This window comes from Castor canadensis, chromosome 5 (genome assembly GCF_047511655.1).
Source record: "Castor canadensis chromosome 5, mCasCan1.hap1v2, whole genome shotgun sequence".
NCBI lineage: Eukaryota > Metazoa > Chordata > Mammalia > Rodentia > Castoridae > Castor > Castor canadensis.
The window spans coordinates 111,932,775-111,948,977 of record NC_133390.1 but is presented as its reverse complement, the minus strand read 5'-3'; the positions used below and the strand labels follow the sequence as shown (position 1 = coordinate 111,948,977).

The window sequence follows — 16,203 nt, the reverse complement described above, 5'->3', positions numbered from 1 at the left end:
CATTTCCATAGGGATTGTGTAAAATTTGCAAATTCTTACTCCTGCATGCTGTCAAAATCCAAACCATTTTCTATATTAACATTGAATTTTGCTGACTTAAAGATTAGCATGTCTAAAAACTGAGCTAAACATGGATGATTTTGAATGTGTCTGAATCTCAGCTACAGGGTTTTTTTTAATATTTGTTTCAAAATATTTCTATTTGTTCAATAAACATTTAAATTCAAACCCATTTCAGGTATATCTATTTATGCATACACATAGGAGAATATCAGAAACCTGGGCTTTTTTCTGATGAGAACTGCTTCCGGTATGTTCAAAGACACACTAAAGTAACCTCTTACAGGTCGTTCAATAAATGAGGACATTTAGATTTAAACCAATGCATTTCAGTAGATTAAGACTCTAACTTTAAAAATGAATTTGTATGTGCACGCACACATGCACTCATGTAATGTACAAGAAGTTCTCAATTTGCAACTGGATTATTCTTTAACAGTTCAGGCAATATAACCTCTGGTCCAAAAGTTGCACAGCTGAGAGGAAAAGTAAAGATCTACCTATAAAAAGCCACCTGCTTTGCAAATGGAGAAAGTGAGCTCCATAGAGGAGAAAGGGCCTACACAGGTATACAAGGTCACATATTGACACATCTTTTTTTGTTTTTGTTGTTGGACTGGAGTTTGAACTCAGGGCTTCACACTTACAAAGCAGGGTCTCTACCACTTGTACCACACATCTGGTTATTTTTGGAGATGGGGTCTTGCAAACTATTAGCCCGGGCTGGCCTCAAACAGCAATCCTCCTGTGATCTCAACCTCCCAAGTAGCTAGGATTACAGGTGTGAGCCACCAGCACCCAACTGGGTGCTTCTTTATTTGCACACACAAATTCCTTTTTTAAACAGCCTAATTAATAAGATTTATCCTAATAATTAGAAGAGATGAAAAAAGAGATTTTTAAATTTATAAATGTAAGAAAGTGACCACCCATGCTGGAATTAAGCCAGCTGTGGACTGGGAAGGACCACAGTGGGGAACATTGACCATATCCCTGAGCAGGAAGGAAGGAAGCACTGATGTAGAACAACAGTTCTGTGTGTTAGACCGCAGCTGATGCTCTTAATCTAGGATGACCTGGTCACTGCTAGAATAATGGGAGTGGGAGGGAGGTTGGATATTTTGGGATAGTGTTTTTAAAACAAAATTAATACCAAAAAAATCATGATGAACAAACTGTAAAAATTTAAAGACCAGATCTAGCCCTATGTTTGCATGACCTTACCTTACTTGTCTCACCCTAATTCTGGCCCTGGTTCCAATAAAAATTTATTTACAAAAAAATAGGCAACTGTCCTATTTGGGTCTGGTTTACCAATTTGTTTTTTGAAACACAATATTACTTATAGAATTACTAAGATTGTTGACATCCCTTTAACCCATGTGATCATTCCACTCTAGTCCTGGCTCTAAGGTAGATCCAGCAAACTGTGGCTTTCTTTCAGGTTAAATGACAAAGAAGTTTATATGTTAAACAAAGTTATGTCAAATAAATAATGTAAAACAAAACAGTTACATTTATATTATGTTTATGTAATTTCTCTTATATATAACTGTCTTAAATTCCACATAGTACATTTTTATGAGTGAGAGAGAAGATAGAAAACATAGAACTTTCCAGACCTGGGTAGAGGGCCAAAATGCAAGAACCTCCATGATCAAAGGCACACGCAGCTGATTAGAGCAAACCAGCTACACTAACATAACCCACAGACCAAGTAGGGTTTTAGTGAGTCCCAAATTACTTTAATGTCAAGGATCTGCTAATCTCACATTTATGTGCTCTGTCTAAGGTTTATACCTCCTGAAGTTTCATGTTAGAGCTACTTAGTAGGTTTTAAGCACAAATTATGGTTTAAAAACAACTCAGGGATCCAAAGAAAACCACAGTCCAAAGATGAGATCAGAATTTCTTCAGCATTGAAGTGGTGATTTGCTTCAGTCTCATGATTCTTACATACTCATTCCTCAAATAATCTCCAGTCTGAAAGAACACATCCGAAAGTCACACCTGCAAGAATGTAAGTACAGTGATTCCCTGTTCCTAGGACATTATATGCTTTAGTGATTAATTAACAGACTTTGGCCATTTACTTTTCCTACTAACGTGCCAACTGAACTCATAATCACTTCTAGAGTCAGCACAATTTTCTTCTAACTGATCTAGTCCATACTGAAAGATGTCCTGTATCCAGATCAGAGGTTATCACCATGTACCTGGTGATCATGAACATGGTCACAATTGCCTTTAAACTCTGCAAGAGTTCTCAGAGTGGCTGCCCCCAGACAACCAAATAATTAATTTGATTGGGTTGGATCTCTTCTGTACAGCCATTTATTCTGGGACAGGTCTTTCTCCTACCATGATAATTTTTTTATTGTTTATTCATTTATTCACATGTGCACACATTGTTTGGCCCATCTGTCCCCCCTACCCCCCACCTCTTCCCCCTCCCCTCCCCTCCCCTCACTTCCAGGCAGAACCTGTTCTGCCATCTTCTCCAATTTTGTTGAAGAGAAGACATAAGCAATAATAAGAAAGACATAGTGTTTTTGTTAGCTTGAGATAAAGATCACTATACAGAGAGATTCCTAGCATTGCTTCTGCACATTACTGGGATAATTTTAAACATTTTATATTATAGCCTTTGGACTTAGTTGCTATCAATTGGGGCAATTGTATTTATGAATTTTTTTCTTTTTCTTCCCTCTTTTTTAAAAGAAGGTTTCCTTTGTTGTTACGGATTCCTAAAGACATCGTGAAGTTTCTTCCTCTTTCTATTTTATCTTGGAACTTTCTTTCTCTATTTTATCTGCTAAACTATTTAATGTGTCACAAATAAATACTATCTAGTACATAGTAATTCATTTCGAAAGAAAAGTTAAAGTCATAATGAATTTCCCAGAGTCAAACAACACCCCTTTATCTTTACTCTCAGAGGCCATTTGGAATACAAAATCAGAATAAACCTGAGGACATGCTGGCATGCATCTTTGTGCATCGATTGCCAAGTACAAGAGGTGAAACAAGTCTCTGATAAATATCTTCAGTGGTACACACTCGTGCTAGACAACCCGAAAATGACCACCCTGTCCTGGAAAGAACAGAGTGCTCCCTTCAGTAATCCAGAGGCTCATTTTTCTCTTTGTGGCTGCCTGTACACGCTAAGTAGCACAGTTGGCTGGATCACTAAGTACCAAATGCTCCACAGGCGAGAACAAGCCCCGAGCGCTCCAGGAGTGCAGAGATGGGAACACTCAGCATGCAATGGAGGAGAGTCCAGAGATGAGCCCTGCAGAGCCAACCAGATCCTGGCAGGATGGGGCCACAGGCACAGGCTGGGAGCCAGGCCCCAGGAGTTAAAGGGTACTTAAGGGTCCTGTACATTACAAAATACATGCTGATACGTGGAATGATCACAATGAAATGCCTTTGTATTATTAATGTATGAGAATTCAAAATATTAAAATTTAAAAAGTAAAAATTCATGCTGAGCTGATATTAAAATTGTGATATATTGTTTGTTTGTTTTGGGTGGTATTAGGGTTCAAACTCAAGGTCTTGTGATTACTAGGCAGGCACTCTACCATCTGAGCCACACCCTCCAGCCCAAAATTGTGTTGTTTTAAGAATTTACAATTAAAATTGCGAGTGAACATACTTTTATCCCACTGGTGTGTCTCCCAGGGTTGTTCCACCTCATTGAGATTATGTCCACCCTTGAGGCCTCAGGGAATGCTCCCTGGGCTGCATGGCCCACAGTTCACCACCAACTTGAACCAGACAGTCTGATAAGCCAAACCACAGTGTTCCTGGAGTTTCTTTCTTCTACAATGTCCTGGAGCCCAAAACAGGTTCTTAATCAGTATATGCTGAAGAAATAAGTTCAACTGACTTTAAACACAAGTAAGAACTTGTTTTCCTCCTGAAATGCTCCTATCCCCAGATCTTAGCTCCCCCAACCATGAATCTAAGTCACTACTGAAGTTCTAGCCAAGTATCATGCTTTCTGCGAAGCCTGTCTACCCATACTGTACCTAATTTCCTCTGTAAGCTCAGATGTTCTCCATGCTTACACTCAGGCCTATGTATCACAGTTAGACACCTCCCAATTCCCACTCTTACCCTAGCCTGGAAATTTCCTGCTCTCTGTGGTCAAGAACTTATACCTCTATCTCTCCTTTCTCCTTCCTTTCCCTCCCCTCCAGTTTATTTATAGTAACAGCACACCAGGTCACACCAGTTCTTCTGTCTTCATATTGGCCTTTGCTGTGGAATTGCTTCTGTTTGGACCTGGAATGTCCCCTAAAGGTTCATTTGTGAAAGGCCTGGTCTCCAGCTTGGCACTGCTGGGAGGTGGTGGAAACTCTAAGAGGCCGGGCCTGGTAGGAGGTCTTTTTTTTTTTTTTTTAAAGAGGAATACTGCCTATCTCTCAGGCTTTTTTTTTTTTTTTTTTATTCATATGTGCACACAAGGCTTGGGTCATTTCTCCCCCCTGCCCCCACCCCCTCCCTTACCACCCACTCCGCCCCCTCCCTCTCCCCACCCCCAATACCCAGCAGAAACTATTTTGCCCTTATCTCTAATTTTGTTGTAAAGAGATACAAAATAGGAAGGAACAAGGGTTTTTGCTGGTTGAGATAAGGATAGCTATACAGGGCATTGACTCACATTGATTTCCTGTGTGTGTGTGTTACCTTCTAGGCTAATTCTTTTTGATCTCACCTGTTCTCTAGTTCCTGGTCCCCTTTTCCTATTGGCCTCAGTTGCTTTTAAGGTATCTGCTTTAGTTTCTCTGCGTTAAGGGCAACAAATGCTAACTAATTTTTTAGGTGTCTTACCTATCCTCACTCCTCCCTTGTGTGCTAAAGCTTTTATCATGTGCTCAAAGTCCAATCCCCTTGTTGTGTTTGCCCTTCATCTAATGTCCACATATGAGGGAGAACATATGATTTTTGGTCTTTTGGGCCAGGCTAACCTCACTCAGAATGATGTTCTCCAATTCCATCCATTTACCAGCAAATGATAACATTTCGTTCTTCTTCATGGCTGCATAAAATTCCATTGTATATAGATACCACATTTTCTGAATCCATTCGTCAGTGGTGGGGCATCTTGGCTGTTTCCATAACTTGGCTATTGTGAATAGTGCTGCAATAAACATGGATGTGCAGGTGCCTCTGGAGTAACAGTCTTTTGGGTATATCCCCAAGAGTGGTATTGCTGGATCAAATGGTAGATCAATGTCTAGCTTTTTAAGTAGCCTCCAATTTTTTTTCCAGAGTGGTTGTACTAGTTTACATTCTGGTGGGAGGTCTTTAAGTCGTTAAGGCCCTATCCTCAAAGGGGACAGTGGGATCCTAGCCCTCCTCCATTCTCTTTCACTTCCAGGCTGTGAGGTGAGTAGTTTTGCTCTGCCACATACATCTTCTATGACGTGCTGCCTCAGCACAGGCCCAAAGCAATAGGACCAACTAATCATGGACTGAATCCTCTAAAACCACAAGCCAAAGTAAACCTTTCTTCTTAAAAGTTGGTTATCTCAGGTATGTGTTATCATGACAGAAAGTTAACACTGGAGACTTCATGAAGGCCTGGGCATTTGGGGAGCCTGAGCCTGAGAGGAAACTAAACCTGGAGCTCTGGGCCTAGGCCTTGGTTGAAGCCTTAGCCTTGGCCTTAGTTGGCAGAGTCTGAATCTCTTAGAAATTCAGGCATGAACATTTTTCCCAAGTTTGTGGTACACAGGTAATGCAGAACAGCAATGCAGCTGGCAGATGACATGCTTGGGCATCCTAGACATGGCCTCTTTCTGCTTTACAAGGACCTGGAAAGCCTTAGCATGCACACTCATGGCCTTGGCATTGTTGATCTGATTCTGGTCTTTCTGTGCTTTTGACAAAAATCATGTTCCTCTGAAGTTGAGGTCCACCTTGTGTCATTTTTGTACTATTTTTGAAACTGGTTGTGTGTAGTGTGGTTCTTGAACTTGGCCATGTCATCACTATAACCCATGCTTCCCCTAATTCTTTTGTATCAATAGTGTCATCATTCATTCTCACTCTACAGATGATCCGCTTGCAGTCTGTTGAAAGTATATTTCTTTCCTAATAAACTTTACTACCACTTTCACTTTAAAAAATAGTATAAGGCCTAAAATATCCTGTGCTTCCTTGGCACCTTACGTGGAGCCCCCAAACCTACCTGTTAGTTCTGCTTTTGCCAGACATGGCCCTCTCCAGTGGGAAAGGCTTCCCAGCTGGCTAGATCCCCTATTAGCTGAATCAGCTGCACTCCACCTGGTTGTCAACCTAACAGGATTTACTTTTCTGCCAGCCCATGAAATTATGTAAACAAGTCAGTCACCTCTTCCCATGGGAACTAGGGATGACCGTAGCCATTGGTTACAACAAAGCCTGCTTTCCATAACCCATGCTCTACTCCTGAGTGTAAGCCCTGTGTGACCTGTGTCCTGTCCTATTCTGTGAGCATGTGTGATTGATGTACTACTATCCATCTCATCTGTCAGTGTTATGTGCTGTGTGTTCAGCCACCTCCCACACTATTTAGGGTAAGAAATCCCTGCTTTAACACTGGGGTGAACAGGAGATCAGAACAGCATCCTGTATGGGGTTGTCACTCAGCAAATTTGCTTTGAATGCATAATCATCCTGTGAAATTCTAGCCAGGTAGGAAAATGGAAATGAAATAAATATTTGCTGTACATGATTGTAGATTTACTTTCCTAAAAAGAATCCTTTTTGAGAGCAGGGTGCCAGTGGCTCACGCCTATAATCCTAGCTACTTGGGAGGCTGAGCTCAGGAGGATGGTAGCTCAAGGCCAGACCAGGCAAATAGTTCGTGGGACTCCCACCTCCAAAATAAGCAGAGTAAAATGGACTGAAGTTGTGGCTCAAGCAGTAGAGAGTCTGTTTTATAAACATGAAGCCCTGAGTTCAAACCTCATTCCCACCAGAAAAAAAAATAAAAAGAATCCTTTTGAATCATATAGCAACAGCTTCCCTTTGCATAATTATATTTCAAACAATCTTTTTTTTAAAATCATGCTGTAAGCCAATAAATGCCGAATGGCCTTAGGGCAAATCTGTACTTATCTGTATACAGCTGATCTGACATTTACATTATAATTCCTAATCATTAGTAGAAAGGTGAGTTGTAACATTGTCCAATTATGGAAACAAGTTTGTAGTATTAATCAATATTGAGTATAATCAAGAGACTAAAAATAGGTCAGGCACCAGTGGCTCATACCTGTAATCCTAGCTACTTGGGAGACAGAGATCAGGAGGATTATGCTTTGAAGCCAGCCCCAGGCAAAAAGTCCTCAAGACCCTATCTTAAAAATACCCAACAAAAAATGGGGCTGGTAGAGTGGTTCAAGTAAGTGGTAGAGCGCCTGCCTAGCAGGCATGAAGCCCAGAGTCCAATCCTAGTACCACACATGAGAGAGAGAAAGAGAGATTACAAACAACTGAAAGCACATGAGAACTTGAACTTTTCCCACACAAAAATGTACTTCATCTGTTTCATTGCCTTCAGTATCTCACTTCTTTGCAAGCAGGAATGGCAACACTTGAAGTAGTTGAAAATCAAATAGATTCTTCCCAGAATCTGCAATTCATATTAAACTTAGTGCTTCCGGGAGAGTTTTGTTTGCTGTTCTCTGCTATTTTATCTTTTGGCATCCCAAGATCTAAGAGTGGAGAAAGTCACGTTTTCACATCTATGTGCTCCTGCTTATCCTAAAGCAGCCTGCAACCCTGGGTGCAATCTCCACATCATACTCATTTTTAGCACGAGCCTCCTCCCAGCAGCCTGCCACTTCTCTGTGCTGGTAAGTGCTGGGAAGGGTGGGGACCAGGGCTCTAAGGGATGAGGAAGGCTGATGAGAGCTCAGATCCACTCCCATACCATCCTTGACCACACTGGGAATGTAATGACTTGCATTTCGTCCTTGGCTCTGCACAAGGAAAATTGCAGGAGGCAAAAGTTAGCGGAAAATGCTCATTAAACAATTCCAGAAAGCTTTAGACTGTAAGCCAAGTGCAAAGCCCTTCTCTGAACGACTGTCCGGCGCCTGGATTAGGCCACACCCAGCCTCACTGCTACTTCTTCTCCCAGAATGAATGGTGCGGGTGAAACACTCAGGACACTGGGACACGCTGATCATGTGGTAATTATAAGGCAAGAGTATATGCTCAGGGTGGGCAGCCGGGAAGGAAAAGAGACGTTTCCAAGCAACGCAAATGGCCCGTTATCAGGGATGTGAGGCCAGCAGGCTGGGCCAGGGCTTTGTGTGCTTGCTTAGTAGCTCCCAGCACTGGGTACAGAAGAGTTGGCTGTGCCCCAGTCAGGCTGAGGTTCCAGAGCTGGGCACTCCCTGCTTATGCGGCTGGGGACCTTTGCTTTCAAAACAGCCACAGGAGGACGTGCTTTGTTCCCCACAGTGCTGGGAGAAAGTACACAATAAAGAACTTTCCCTTCACTACGCTAAGGGAGGGGGCGGACAGGATGCCAAGCGCTGAGAAAATGCAGAGATCTGTGCTCATGGGAGGGGAGCTCCCAGGGCAGCAGCTACTTCTCAGCCTTCCTGTCCAAAGTTTGCCCACTTTTCTACTGACTGCTGCTGGCTGATGGGCCAAAAAGATTTCACATTTGACCCTGCAGATGGAAACTGTTCTCAGTTTTCAATACACAAACTTTGCAGTTTTATTTTACGATTTTTAAGAAAAAGAAAGGAGGAAAAAATATTTCCATACTCCATGTATTTGGTTTTAATCATTTCATATGCAAACTACCAATAATTGCATGTATTCATATATGTATGTTTTAAGTTCAGAACATGCCATAGTTGTGTGATCTATTTTTTTTAAGAAAATGTATTGAAGTAAGAAACATAACATTAAATTTATCAACTTAAGCATTTTTAAATGTATGGTAGTGTTAAGTGTATTCACATTGCTATCCATCAGAAATTTAAAACTTTTTCAGCTTACAAAACTGAAACTCTATGCCCGCAAACACTAATTTTTTTTTTTGCAGTACTAAGGTTTGAACTCAGGACCCATACCTTGAGCCACTCCACCAGCCCTATTTTTTTGTGATAGATTTTTTTCCAGATAGGGTCTCTTGAACTATTTACCCGGGTTGACTGTGACTCCTCTTGATCTCTGCCTCCTGAGTAGCTAAGATTACAGATGTGAACCACTAGCACCTGCTAACACTAATTTCTTCTCCCACCCCTCCAACCTCAGCCGTTGGCAACCACCTTTCAACTTTAATTGCTATGATTTTAACTACTTAGGTGAATGCGGTCAGAGAGTGTTTGTCGCCCTTTTGGGATTGGCTTATTTCCCTTGGTGTAATATCCTTAGGGTTTATTCATTTGAAGCATGTGACAAGATTTCCTTCCTTTTTTTGAAAGCGGCCTAATATTGCCTTCCATAACAGCAATATTGTTACTGGGGTGGAACCTCAGGCCATGCTTTGCTTCCTTTCTTGGATGCAGGCACCAAGTGATCTATTAATCTGTCAATGAACAGTGGCTTGCCTTTGCTTCTAGGCTATTGTGAATAGTGAGCGGTAAGTACCGGCATGCAGACTTCTCTGTGAGACCTTGCTTGAGTGCTTTTGAATATATTCCCAAAGTGGGATTGACAGATCATCTGGTAGTTCTAGTTTTAATTTTTCGTGGACCCTCCCATACTCTATTCCAAAACAGCTGCACAATTTTGTACTAACATTGTACAAGGTTCTATTTTCTCTGCATCATCACCAGCACTTGTTAAACATCCTAATGGATGTGAGGTTATTTCTCATTGTGGATTTTTGTCTGCTTGTTTGTGGGTTTTTGGTGGTACTGGGGATTGAACTCAGGGCTTTGAGCTTTTTCCCAGGCCAGCCTTAGACTGCAATCTTCCTACCTCCTCTTCCCACATAACTGAGATTACAGCCAAGTCTGGCTTGTTTTTGAGGCAGTGTCTTGATAATTCCCCCTGCTCCCTGTGCTGATGGCTTCAAACCACCATCCTCCTATCTCTGCCTCCTGAGTAGCTGCAATTGCAGATGTGTACCAAGACACCTAGCTTCATTGTGGTTTTGATAGGCATTTCTCTTATGATTAGTGATCCTGAGAGTTTTTCATATGTCTGTTTGCCACTTGTATAGATCATTTGGATAATTGTCTATTTTAGTTATCTGCCCATTTCTTGAATTGAGTTACTTGTTTTGTTGTTGCTTTTGCTATTGTTGAATTGTATAAGTTTCTAATATATTTCAGGTATTAGTTCCTTATCAAATACAAAATATTTTCTTCCTTTTCATAGGTTGCCTTTCACTATGTTGATTTCCTTTGACATGCAGAAGTTTACAAATATGAGGTAGTCCTGTTTACCTATTTTTGCTTTTGTTGCCTGTGTTTTTGGTATCATATCCATGAAGCACTGCTACCTTCACTGTCCTGAAGATTTTCCCTTATGTTTTCTATAATAGGTTTTACTTTTAGGTCTTTAATCCATTTGGGGTTAATTTTTGCATATAATATAGGATAAAGTCTAACTGTGTTTGCATTTGAATATTATAGTTTGTTGAAGAAACTGTTCTTTCCCCAATTTTCTCTTGCTTATTTTTCCATGGTAAGAAATACGTATGTGCATAACCATTTTTAAGGCTGTGTTGTATTCCAAATGAACATCTATACCATGATTTGCTAGCTAATCCTTATTATTGAATAGTATAGACATGTTCCATTCTCTGAATCATAAAATAAAAACTCCCTCTGTGCATAATTGGATTCTAGAGTAGTAGTTCAGACAGGCTTTTTGGAGCATCTAACATTTCTTCCAGCTTCTCTAATGATGAGCTCTGTCTCCAGCACCTTCTCAATGCTACCTTTATTAATGCTAAAGATTTTATTGTAACTCATGCTGGTATTACACAGAAGTTCAGTATTCCTTTCACTGTGATAAGAAAGTATAGCCGGAAGCCAGGAAACGTGGGCTTTGATCTGAGCTCTAGCATTGCAGTAAGAAAGCACAGTGTAATTATTATGGGATATATTGCATCCCCCAGAATCCGTTAGTTGAAGCCCAAACCTCAGGATGTGACCATATGACTGATGTCCTTAGAAAAGGAGATTTGGACATACAGAGAGTCTCTGGGAACCTGGTGCACAAAGAAAAGGCTGTGTGTGGACACAGTGGGAAGGGTGCCATTTGCAAAGCAAGGTGAGAGGCTTTAGAAGAAACCAATCCTGCAACACCTTGCTCTTGGACCCAAGCCTTTATAACTGTAAAAAGATAAATTTCTCTTATGAAGCCACTTGGTCAGTGGTATTTTGTTTTTTTAGCCCTTGCAAACTAATACAGCAACTCTTGAGTGAGTTACATAAATCCATGAGCTTCGGTTCCTTTTAAGTAAACTAGGGGATAAGATAATAAGCACAAGTCTTTTTCATTTTTCTTCACTTTGACTGAAGTTGTACGTGTGCGCTTTATGGGGAACTAAGTATGTTTGGATATGTGTATACATTGTGTCCACATGACGCTTAAACCTTAAATATGTTTATTTTAATGGGGTTGGTTAACAAAGACCACTAAGCTTCACTAGCATACATAATTGGACATCTAGAAGCCAGGTAGGTATCAGGATTGTTGATTCAGTGTGCTCACATATTCTTAAGCACCAGATCATTTTCCTGTCTCTTTGCTATGCAGACCACAGGATGAGCTTTGGCCTAAGCCTGGGTCTAATAAAATGGAGACACGGCTGCCAGCAGCAGTAAGGGCCAAGTCCTTCCTTATTCCTTATTCACATCTAGAAGGGATGAGGAGAGAAGAGGGCCAAACTGCTGCTACTCATACCTCATTTGGGCAAATGACTCAGACCTGGCCATTCCCAAATCACTGGCTTAGAATTTCAAGTACTGTGAAAGGCTGGAAGTGCTGATCTGGCTAAAAAGGATGTAGGAAAGACAAAGGGATGTCACCTAAAGATAAGAATAAATCACTTAATTGCTAATTGATTATGATTTCTGTGTAATCATCATGTACACTCAGGAAAGAGAGATTATAAATATTTTTCAAATATGTTAACATTTTGTGAATGTTAAATTTAACAATTTATTGAACGTAGCTAGATATTGTGTAGACATTTAGCTAAATATTGAATGATTTTTGGTGTCACTGTTTCTTTTGTGCATTTAGAAGCCAATATTGTTTTTTCAGGACTCAAATATTCAGGCTCAGCAAAGCTTTTAGACCCTAGGCACTGTGCAATGAATGAAAAGGCCCCAGAGGCAAGGCTGGAATGTGATGGTAATTAAGAAAATCCAAGATGTGATAAACTATTGTGTTCTTTGCCAGAAGAAAAACTATGTTTATAGGAGAAACAAAGTCCCCTTGCAGGCTGGGAAGGGAAAAGCAAAATTAGTAACAATTTTCTGTGAGTAGCCAGTACCAACCAGGGAAATAAATTTTGACAAAGACAATCAAAGAAGTTGTTAGGCAGGCATTACTCAAAACCCCTTTTCCTTACCAACATAAACTCTTGTGTTTGGCAAAAAAAACAAAGCCAACAACAAGAGAAACAAACAACAGCAACAATACCATAGCACACAGCAAAGCCCCAAAGAACTATATTTTAATTCCTTTCTTGAAAACTGGGATATCATTCAACACACTATTGGCCAATGAGATGAAGTGAAAATCTTCTGCAAAAATTTGTTTTCCTACTACAGAAATCTCCTTTCTCCTTATTACTTTGGTTTTCTTCTCTCTGCATAACTTGTAGATTTATGGCTAGAGATGAAGCAGCCATTTTGTGACTACAAAGCATCCATGAGTAGAAAAACCCAACACAGGCATGGTGAAACAGAAAGGAAGACCCAGCCTAAAGGGTGATGTCCAGAAGCTATGGCTCCAGTCCAGGATTGCCCACCTCTGGACACAAGAGAAAGAAAAATACCTGTTTAGCATGCAGCCGTATGAGATCCCTGATAAATGTGTTTTAGTCAGGCCTAATGATGAATAACACTTACACGTGAACTAGAGTGGACTAGGTATTACAGCCCAAGGAACAGCCAGCAGAAACGTGCAGGAAGCACAGCATTTTATCTTATCTTGGGAATGAGAGAGGGTCTATATTGTTTATTCACGTGCAAACAGGAGGGAGGAAATGAGGCACAAAGACTAGATTGAGCACAGATTTTTTTTTTGAGAATTACATAGCCGTTTTATTGATACTAGCAAAAAAAACTGCAAAGAAATTAAAATTCTCAACAAGAGATTGGATAAACAAATTATAGTATATTCACATTAGAAAATATTACTTATATAAAATGAACCAGTGATACAATGTCTCAAAAACATTTTGTGAAAGAAGGAAAACAGAAAAAAGTACCTTCTGTATGATTGTGCAACATAAAAACATCTATGGTGATAAAAATTAGAACAGTAGCTGCCTATAAAGGTTAAGAATTGACTGGAAGAAGCACAAAAGAACTGGAAATGTTCTGTATCTTTACAGCTTTTTGGGTTACATGAGCGTAAATATTTAGGAAAACTTACAAAATTATTCAGTGTACACATTTTTTTTTTCACTTTGAGTCAGGGTCTCACTATGTAGCTCAAGCTGGCCTTAAACTTGCAATCCTCCTGCCTCAGTCTTCTGAGTGCTGAGATTATAGGGATACACCACCATTCCCAGCATATCACAATTTTTCCCTATGGAGATGATATATTATGCATGTATACAAGCTTCTATATCTAAATACAGTTTAGTGCTATAATTATTATACATTAATTAATATTTCAAACAGCTCCTGACCTTTTCACTTGATTGTCTTCTTTTCTTTAGTTGAATGAAATCTGTTTCCACCCTTTCTGCCAGCTCTAGTTTCCTCTTGTTCCTTTTAAATGCAGCTAAGCTGAATCTTGTGGTCATGATGTTAGGGGCACAAGTGGGAATTCCATGATCCACTGCCCATCTGTAAGCTCCTTCTCCAACTAAAAAGCAGGGAGGAATTCTGCCAGCCGAGAGCTTGCCCTTCTGCCCTTCACACAAGAGTCAGTTTGCAGCAGAGACTGGGTTCTTGATTCCACTCAGTTGAGCATAGATTTTTAAAGCATCGTTGCCCAATAGAAATCCAACACAAGCCATATAACTAACTTTACATTTTCTAGTAACCACACTGAAAAAGAAAAAAAAAAGGTAAAAATTAATTTTAATAACTTAGTGTTTAACCTATATGTGCATGTTATTTCAACATAAAAATTACTAACTATATATTTTTCATTTGTTTTTCACTCAGCCTCTCAAGTCTGGTGTGTATTTTATACTGATGGCCTCTTTCCATGAGGACTGCCTGAGAAGTCAAGTGTGACTAGCATATTGGGAAGTTCAGTTTCAGAGCCTCATGCGCACAAGCTTTGAACTTACACTACGGAAGTGTAAACAGAACCATAATTGAATTTCTCATAAAACATCTAACATTCCAGACATTAATGATATTGTATTTTATTTCCAAATATTATGGGTTTAGGAGACCACCCACAAATACAGTCAATTTCCAGGGCTGTTCATCATGGTCTTCTTCTGTGGAAAAGCTACACAGATGGTCTGGAAACTCAAGGTCAGGGATATTCATTGAGTTCTCTTGACGTCAGGTTCTTTTTTCACATAACACTTTTGAAGTATTTATAAGAAAAAAGAGAAGTCAATAGAAAGAAAACACAATTAAGCTGCCACAGACAACTATGATCAATAGGTTAGCAAATGGTCTTCTGATATTTTTTATGTATAAGTAGCTTTGTACAGTTGAAACTACACTTGTTACAGGTTTCCCCCCCAATGGAACAGGGGTTTGAACTCAGAACCTTGCTCTTGCTAGGCAGGTGCTCAACCACTTGAATCATTCCACCAGCTCTTTATTGTGCTGGGTATTTTCAAGATGGGGTCTTGTGAACTATTTGGCTTTGAACCAGGATCCTCCTGATCTCAGCCTCCTGGGTAGCTAAGATTATAGGCATGAGCCACAAGCACTCAGCTCACAAGCATTTTTTTAATCACTAAAAACTCCTCAAAAATAGCATTCACAATGACCACCTTGTACTAGCTTCTTCATATGTGTCAACCATAATTTTTCTGACTATTACCTTAAACACTTAAGTAGTTCCAAGCCTTTTACTACTCTAAATAATTTGTGCTAACCACCTGTATACAGACACCTTTTCTTGAAACTTGGTTTATTTCCTTAGGATAGAGGAAAAACTCTTCCCAGAAGTAATATGAACAATTTGTCATATTTAAATGCTTTTCCAGTTTGCTAGCTTTGTAATTTTATTCCTTTTTTTTTTTTTTTACAAGTCTGCTTTGTTGGGGGCTGGTGGAGTGGCTCAAGTGGTAGAGCATCTGCCTAGCAAGTATGAGGTTCTGAGTTCAAACCCCAGTACCACCCTTCCCCTCCAAAAAAGTCACTTTGTTGTGGTATTTGTAACATACAATAAAATTCATCCATTTTATTATCAAGTTCTATGAGTTTTTGCAAATGCATACAGTCAGGTAACTAGTGTCACAATCAAAATACAGAATGTTCTATCACCTCAAGAAACACTCCCCAGGCCCTTTTATAGTCAGCCCTTCTCCCACCTCCAACTTTCAGCAAACACTCATCTGTCTCCTGTCCTGTGGTGTTGCCCCCTCTAGGACATTATATAAATAGAATCATACAGAATACAGCTTTTTGATTTAGGCTTCTTTCAGTTAGCATAAAGCATTTGAGAGAGTCAGCCATGTTGCTATGTATGTCATTAACTTGTTAGTTTTGTATTTCTAGTACTATTCTGTTGTATGAAGTCCCACATTTTCTTTGTTCATATACCAGTTTAACAACATTTGAATTCTTTCTAGCTTCTGTCAATAATGAATAAATCCCCTATTAAACATTCATATACAAGAGTTTGAACATAAAATTTTACTTCCTTTGGGTAAATAATACCTAAAAGTGGATGGGTGGTACTATAATTTGGACTTGAAGTTCCCCAAAAAAGGCTATTATTGAAGCTTGGTCCCAGGAGGTGCTACTGGGAGATGGTGAAGCCTTTATGAGATGGGACCTAGTGGGT

General features: G+C 39.9%; 1 long non-coding RNA gene across 1 annotated transcript; it reads left to right on the top strand.

Moving 5' to 3' along the window:
• The first annotated feature begins 7,999 nt into the window (after positions 1–7,999).
• LOC141423095 (uncharacterized) lies at positions 8,000–15,875 on the top strand. The gene is made up of 3 exons (XR_012447749.1): positions 8,000–8,255; positions 10,408–10,461; positions 14,391–15,875. It is a non-coding gene; the product is annotated as an uncharacterized lncRNA (long non-coding RNA).
• The last annotated feature ends 328 nt before the right edge of the window (positions 15,876–16,203 follow it).